The sequence below is a fragment of the Polyodon spathula genome, unplaced genomic scaffold, assembly GCF_017654505.1.
Source record: "Polyodon spathula isolate WHYD16114869_AA unplaced genomic scaffold, ASM1765450v1 scaffolds_2076, whole genome shotgun sequence".
Lineage (NCBI taxonomy): Eukaryota > Metazoa > Chordata > Actinopteri > Acipenseriformes > Polyodontidae > Polyodon > Polyodon spathula.
In genome coordinates this window covers 3,036-11,309 of record NW_024473550.1, presented here as the reverse complement: position 1 = coordinate 11,309, position 8,274 = coordinate 3,036, and the positions used below count along the sequence as shown (strand labels likewise).

General features: G+C 41.0%; 1 long non-coding RNA gene across 1 annotated transcript; it reads left to right on the top strand.

The window, feature by feature from the left end:
• Positions 1-54: 54 nt before the first annotated feature.
• LOC121310397 lies at positions 55-5,037 on the top strand. The gene is made up of 3 exons (XR_005948792.1): positions 55-838; positions 3,105-3,414; positions 4,989-5,037. It is a non-coding gene; the product is annotated as an uncharacterized LOC121310397 (long non-coding RNA).
• The last annotated feature ends 3,237 nt before the right edge of the window (positions 5,038-8,274 follow it).

The window sequence follows — 8,274 nt, the reverse complement described above, 5'->3', positions numbered from 1 at the left end:
GAACTCAGCGCGCAAAGAGCCAACATGGAGAACCTGCCATCCAGCTTCATAACCGCGTCGAGCCGCCCTCGCTTCCACAGGGAGGCCAGCCAAGAATACGCGCCGATTCATCCAGACACGCCTTCTGCTGGGACGCGTTCATTTCAGCACCGGACAGAGAGAGGCGGCTGCAGGCGCTGCTGATTTTACAACACGCTGGCTCCTGCTGTTTAAACTGTTTAGTTTGGGTTGAAATGGTTTTTAATAGTTTGTGAGTTTTGTGTTTGTTTATTACCTGCACGGAGTTCCGGGAAAAGGAAAGAATCGCATTTCTCTGTTGAATTTCACACACAGAGTGGAGCGCGTCAGTCTCTGCAGACAAGTGTCGCTTTTCAATGAGATTATTTCCTGAGAAACAAACGCGTTTCAATTCCAGCAGAGCTGCGCGGGATCCTGAAAGACGGGCGCTACTCCTTGCAAAGTCTGTTTGTGATGCATATATTTGAATGGGAAGGCTACGATAAAAACAAATATATCTACTAAATACAAACCGAAGCAGTGTTTGTGGATGAAAAGAGGATTCCGCTAGACCAGTCTCCCACTAAAACCAGTGAAGATGGAGGTCAGTGTCTCCGTGTCGCTCTTTCAAGAGCAGCTCGTCTCTCCCGTCGAGCGCGCAGTGAAAGCGGCTGAAACTCCATCCTGTGTGAAATTCACTGAGTTCCGAGTGGAAATGACTGGATTGAAGAGAGAGAATGAAAGTCTGAAGCTGAGATTGGAAATATCAGAGAACTGAGAGCCGTGCGAGGGTGTATAAACACTGCAGATACAGACATTAAACAGGCTTTCATATTTCAGGGTAAGATTGATTTTATTGTGTGGTATTGATCGGGCAATCCAACACCTCAAACCACCTTCTACTGGAAAGATCTTTGTTGGAATTTCTCTTAAGACACGTTTTAAAGTGTCTGATGATTATAAGCGCGGTTAATAGCACAGCTCTGTCCTAATATTGGTTATAAGGAGTCTAATTGAGGCTTTGTGTTATTTTATAGACTATAAGAACGTAGTGCATCTAGCCTAGTCTAATTCATATTTAAATAGCTATTCTAGAAACTAAGAAAGCACTATACTGGTAACCAGTCTGTGATTAGAGATGCTGAAATGGTATCGTTGTGGTAAAGCGATGTCTTGTATAGAGTCCCACTGAGACAGTCACAGCCCATATTGCAGAGGGTTAGATTAATGATTGTTGTCCTAATATGAACACACAGCCTCACATCGTGTTTTTGTGTTTGCCTGCAGATCTGTTTTTAGATGCATGGTTTCATTGTATTCAGCTCCAGTGCTGGGTGTGTCTCTGGTACAAACGCAGCTCGTTCATTTACTAATCCAGATTATTATTTATGAGTTTGCACAGGATGCATGCAATAGGGATAGCAACACCATCACAAATGGCTTATAGTACTACAAGGAATGTGATTGGATTTATATCTACAGTTCACGGGACACTGCACAAGCAAGCTTCCAGTGTTGTTACTAATGATTATTACACAGGTGGAGTTTGTACAAAAAACATATTGCTGCACTTTAAAAAGTGAGAGTTGTGTAAATCACTTGTTTAAATGAAACTGCTTTGAGAATAAGCAGTTTATCCTGCTGCAGCCACTTGTCTGCTCATTGTATCTGACACATTGAAACTTGTATTCTGTGTTGACAGTTTCCATCCAAACCATTATCACAATACAGTGTGAGTCATGTCACAGAGACGGCTGAGTGGGTGACGTCAGAACCAGGAAGGAATGAAGTACACAAAGACAGAACAGATGAATGTGAAATGATGAGACGCTTGCTTGCGCCGGTTTATTGTAAATAAAAAAGTTTAATCAAACACGAAAAACACAGGATACGGCACATTCGCCAAAATAAAAAGACAAACAGAAACGGACTAACACTTTACAAACGGTGAGCAGATCGACAAACAAACACGGTGAGTTAAATAAACAAGTATCGTGCTGGTCCCACCAGCATGCAATAGCAATTGAAATTATAACTCTCCTACTCTCTCTCCTGTTCTCCACTCACCGAACACACAACCCCGAGTGGGTGAAAACATGCTGCTTTTATGCAGCTGTACCGAGACTCGACTGCTAATCAATCATTCAGTTGGAGTCTCGGTATAACTGCATGTGAATTAATAAAGTGCAATTCCCCGTGCTCACATATTATTACTTTTTACTTGCACGTGAAGTGCTGTGCAATCCTCATGCCTAAATACAAATAAACATTTTAAACACTTGTGTTACACAGACCCGTTTATATCCCGTGTACCAATGACTATACACCAACATTTAACACACCACACGCAACATAACAGATAATATACACAGGGGCGGGCACTTTGTCACAGTTAACAAAAAGCCATTCCTCAGACACTGTGCTGAGACTGCAAGGCTCCCCGCTTGGTTTCTAAGTGTGTTTGCAGTAGAGAAATGGATGTTTGCATTGGAACAGAGCTGCGCTCATGATGGTGATTGACAGGGAGGTAGAAGTGGATGCAGTGCTCCAGTGAGGTACAGCAGCTGAGAAAGCCCAGCAGGGCTGAGTCTTGTTTTGTACAGGATGTAGAATAAAAAGATGTTCATATGAAAATGCCTTTTCCTTCATTTTGTTCATAGGAACACAAACACAGCGTTAACCAATGACTGCAATGTAGAATAAAAGGAATGGGATCAAATACAGAATGAACCTAAACCACCAAGCTATTATACCAGCTCACCCCTTTACGAAATAACCGAGGAACAGTCACTTGAAATGCAAGCTGCACGTTATTGAACACAGCAGCAGGAGGGGTTATTTTGATACAATCTCTGATCAAAGCAGCCAACACAGAATGTTGATAGAAGTTGAAATAAATATTTGATCATTGCAAAAGCATGAACCATGGCATTGTGGGTAGGGTACTAGGGTTAGATGTTCTTTATTAAATATAAATAAATAAGAGAAATGCCTCCTCTTAGACCCAAAGACATCTCTCAGTAGCATTCTGACACAGGGCTGGCTTTGTAGAGGAGCCTAGCTAGTAAGAAAGAGCTGGAATTTTATACAATATTGTTTCTCCACAGATCCCAGAGAGAGTCACGCTATCCCTGAATCTGAAGTACAGGAGGAGCCAAATATAGAAGCAGTTTCCACACAAGAGGAGTCCTTTGAGCAGGAGTGCTGTGCAAGTTTAATGCAGGTTACAGAGCTGCCGTTTGTTAAAGACTGAACAGGAATGTGTTCCTATGAAAGAGGAGTTCATAGAGCAGGAATGTGTCTCCATCGCAGAGGAACCTCCTACTGAAAATAATGCCTGTACACTTGATGACAACATCAAGCTGGGATCCAGCCTGTGTGATGATTCTCCATCTGAATGTGAACTGGGGTTTAGAGGTAACCCTACAAAACAAGCAGCATTGAGCTGCCTATTCATATTGCAGAGCCTGCTGCTGAACACCAGCAGTGTGCTTCACATTCATATTTTACCCAAGGGGAGCTGCCCAAACACTCTATCAACAAGGACATAACTGTCCTTGCTCCTGAGGCAGCTGCTAGATGTGCAGCCACTGCCCCGCCTCTTTAGAATGCTGTTAGATCAGCGGTGTCCAATCACGCTCCTGCAGGCCATTCCACTCCACATTGAACATGTTCACTGCTATAAAGTGCTGCTCTTGTGCCTGGATGGAGGTTTATTTGGTTCAATTAAACAACTTAGAACAGGGTTGGAACAAAGAGCAGGAGTGGAAGGGCCAGCTCTGGACACCCCTGTGTTAGATCTGTGCCTTTCCCCATTCCTGGTAGCCTGTTTGCAGTTGTGCTGCTCCCACAGCTTTACAGAGCTGTAGGGATCACATGTCCATCACTGGGTGATGTCATATCCAGTTGGGTTGTTTAGCGTCCCCAGAAGAAACATTTCAGTAGAGAATTTCTGTGCAGAGTATGCAGCAGCATTGCCAAAATGAGAGCAAACCCATATTGTATGAGGATGAAAACCAACAGTCTTATTGTATTCCTTACACTTTATTCAAATACAATCTAATTTTTAAATGCTCATCTCACTGCAGCTATCCCAGGGACTGTAATGTTTGCTCGCAGCGCCACATTTCCCTCTTGTGTGTCTCACAGTAAGCATTGCTGTGTTATTATTGTCACAGTACAGTAAGTACGTGTGTGGAGGGGTTCTGTACAGCAGACAAGCGAATCAGTTTCAGCTGTGAGGGGGAATCTGGGAATTGTAGTTTTACCGGATCTTTGCTCTACAGATATTTTACACAAAAATCACAAAAAGAAAATTTTTTTGTGGAAAAACAAACCCCCTGCAGCCCTGCATAGTTCTACATGGCATGTGTCTTCAATACAGGCAGAATAAAAAGGCAAGGTGCAGTGCGTGGGATTGCAAATGGGATTTCTGTTTTTAGAAGCACAGCAAATATTAATTATCAAAAAACAAATTAAAACATTCCATTAATAGCAGTACTGTCACCATGCAGGTAGTTAATAACTCTGTGGTACAGAGTCAGGATTTTTCAATATTCCAGTTTAAACGTATAAGAGCAGGTGGATTTTCATTTTCCACGTCACTGACATGCTGACATCATTCTTGCTGTGACTGACACTTGCGAGACACTAGCTGGTAAACGAATCCGCTTGTGTTCAACACACAGACCCAACACAGGGTTGATGCGTGTGTGTTTTTCCAGGATACATCTCATTAAAATAGTCAGGAATGTTATGACATAGCCATGGATTTTTCCTGACTCCCAGCTTTGATCTACATTCCTGAATATGGTGATAGTAAAAGGAGGCTGAGATGAACAGGAGTCATATGAAGTGGATCTGACTGAATTCTCTCAGTACACAGTCATCAGAGTTCACTCTAGTTGTCATGTTTGTGACATGAAGCCCTGCAGAACAGTGCATGTGGAAGAATGCTGTACAATAACCTTTGTCTCTCTTTCTTTCTTTAGCTTCTAAAGTAGCTGAAGGAGAACACGACTCCACTCCATCACCCCAGTGCAAAAACCCTTCTAATGGCAAACCACACAGTGCAAGAAGCACAGAGAACTCACTCACCCCAAGAAGAGTATGTGAAGACATTGAGAACTCACTCAGTTAAAATCCCTTCTTTAAAGCAGACCCCCTCTTACTGTGGAGAGGAGAGTACAGACAGACCTAAATTGTCAAACAACTTGAACTTTTTTTGGAACTTGTCATCAAGATTTTAAAGGTGAAATCCTCAAAAGTTAATTTAACACCAGCGAGTTCAGCATTAGGGTGACTCCTGTGTGTCCAAAGGAACCGATTGGGGATGCACCTGATTGGGAAGGTTTTAAATTTATATAAGAGACGAATTTTTTGTGGTAAAAACAAGTGTGTCACCTCTTTGGATTACATGTGAGAAACCTCACCACTTTGTGTGTTTGTGGGAAGAGATTCAGTCAGTTAGGAGACCTTAAAAGACACCATCAAATTCACACAGGAGAGAAACCTCATCATTGTTCTGTTTGTGGGAAGAGATTCAGCCAGATAACCAGATTGGAAACCTTACCATTTTTTAAATTAAGTGTAAAATTGCACACTGATGTGTGAAGAAGTCTAAGACCGTGAGAATGTCAAGTGCTCTCTTGAAAGACTTGAGAACTTTCTCAGAATTGCAGACACTTAAACAACATGAGGATATCTGACTACAAATGACTACTGAAAACTTAAAAGAAAAACTGCTTGAAAAAACATATGCTTGATAAACAGGTTCACCCCCATGGCCTTAACTAGCTATGAGGACACCGGGGTCGAGTCCTTGCTTGTTTTTTTGCATCATCAATGCTGAAGCTCATGTAAAAATTCTGCTAAAGTACCAAAGACTCCTTCATTTTCTCTGAGGGTTTGCTGTGTAACACAGATTTGGAGGTTGAATAGTAAATACCAAGCAGTCATATACATACTGCAGGTAGAGCTTGAAACCTCAGAGTGACCTCGGGAGAATCAGCTCTGGTTACGACGCTGGTCACCCCTGATCACAATCTGTTCAGATCAAAAGCTCACAGACCACAAATATGAGCGAGTCTTGAGTCTTGTATTCCTCATGTTGTTGAGCATTGGGATTGTGTTCTGTCACATTAGTAATGTATTAAACAGACTGTTATTATGAATGCACGTCTCTCTTGCTTTTCTCATGCATTGCTCAGCCTCTTGCTGTGGCTTCTGTGGAAACTTCCCCGATACCACTGTGAATCTGCGCTACCTCAAGACACAGCACAGTGTACCACAGTTATCATGAGGGCAGCTTGAAGTGTAAAAGCAATACTGCTTCCAGCAGGGGGAACCAGAGAGCTTTTAGGAATGGAATGGGCTGCATACCATTGTTTCTCAATGAGGTGATTTCTGCTCAGGATGTGTTTAATACTGCCCTTGCTCTCTTGGGTACTCTATTAACAAACGTAGGCTCCTGTGTTTTTAATATCAATGTGTTGATTGACAACGAGACTACTAAAGAAAATTAAATCTGTATTAAAAATGCTTTGCTGCCTGTTTTAAATGATGTTCAGTGTCTTGTCAATCAAGGATTTAATTTTAAAAATCCAGTAGTAAATACCGTGATGTCCTTGTTTCTACATTTCTTATATATACCCTGATTGGAGCAGCTTTTTAAACTGCTGTCTGCTCATACAAGCCATCCACCTACAATCAAATATTTTGTCATTAAGTTTTATATAACTGTGGTTTATAAAAATCGTTTATACATATTTCACTTGATGTTGCTTTAAAGCCCATTTCAGTTATACTCTTTCCTGTAAAATGTTCCCTGCTGTTTACAAGTTTGTTGTATCTTTTTATTATTTATGATTTTGGGAAACGCACTCTTGTTAGATATTTTATCGATCTCTGGTTTCAAGTCGTTATTATTTGTAGTGTTTTAGATTGCAAGGCTGTCGGATTTTAACAGCAATCTCACACAACTGCATGGAAGTTGGAATCGGGGGTCAAGGATTTATAAAATGCAGAATCAGGAATAGAAGACAAAACAGGGATTTTCAATACTTGGAAATGGGAATTTTAGCAGCAATGCCTGCATATTTTGTTTGAAGTAGATTATGATTAGCTGCTCTGTACTAAATCTACAAATCTGATGCAATTGACCCACATGGTTTTCATTGCTGGCTTCATTAGGAGCACTGGGCACTGGGAAATGTAGTTCTGATGCCATTTTAAAATCCCAGAACTACATTGTCTTTAACAGATTTCCATAAATGCTGTGCACTATCTGTGCAAGAGGCTGAGAGCAGAGACACGCAGTGCTGTTACAAAGCAATGCCAGCAGCATTCATCTGGCGAGCCTGCACAACTTCTGCACCAGATTTACAGCCTAATAAATTCAAGGATACAAGTGTGCTTCCAGCAGTGGTAGATGCTATTGATAGTGGTAGTGTTGGAGTGGAAACACAAGAGGCTGTCCCTGGAACATCAGGTATCATTCACTACAAAATGAGTATTCAGATCCATTCAAAATGAATATTCAAATCCATTCAAAATGAGTATTCAGATCCATTCAAAATGAATATTCAAATCCATTCAAAATGAGTATTCAAATCCATTCAAAATGAGTATTCAAATCAATCCAAAATGAGTATTCAAATCCATTCAAAATGAGTATTCAAATCAAAAATGAGTATTCAAATCCATTCAAAATCAAATCCATTCAAAATGAGTATTCAAATCACTCCAAAATGAGAATTCAAATCCATTCAAAATGAGTATTCAAATCAATTGAAAACTCATCATTCTGATCGCTCTGCTCCTTCTCCCTGAACTACAGAATTTGCCCTCTCATTCTGCTTTTTTTTTTCTTTTAAGATGTGGGTGGCACCCCCTGCGCAGCTGTGTGATCTGATGTAGTATGTATAAGTGCATCTAGATTATTCCTGCCGTACCTTTCTCTCCACATAAACCTGTCCAGGTCTGACAGTATCAGCTGTTCTGTGCCTGTGTTGTTTAAAATGGTTTCTCAGCACAGGCGCAGTAGTTGTACAGTTGTAAACTGCAAAGTCAGTTTGATAAGTGACCGGGTATTACACAGTGTAGACAGGGGCTAGACTGGGACTGCATCAGTTTCCTAACAGCATTAAAATAGTTTGTGTAACAATAAAGCTGTAAGTGTGATTTTATTAGAGCTTCCTTTATGAAGTGTTGTGTACGTTCTCAAGCCAGTACCCCCTCTTCAGTTTTACTTTCAAACTGGTATAATGATTGAATAAA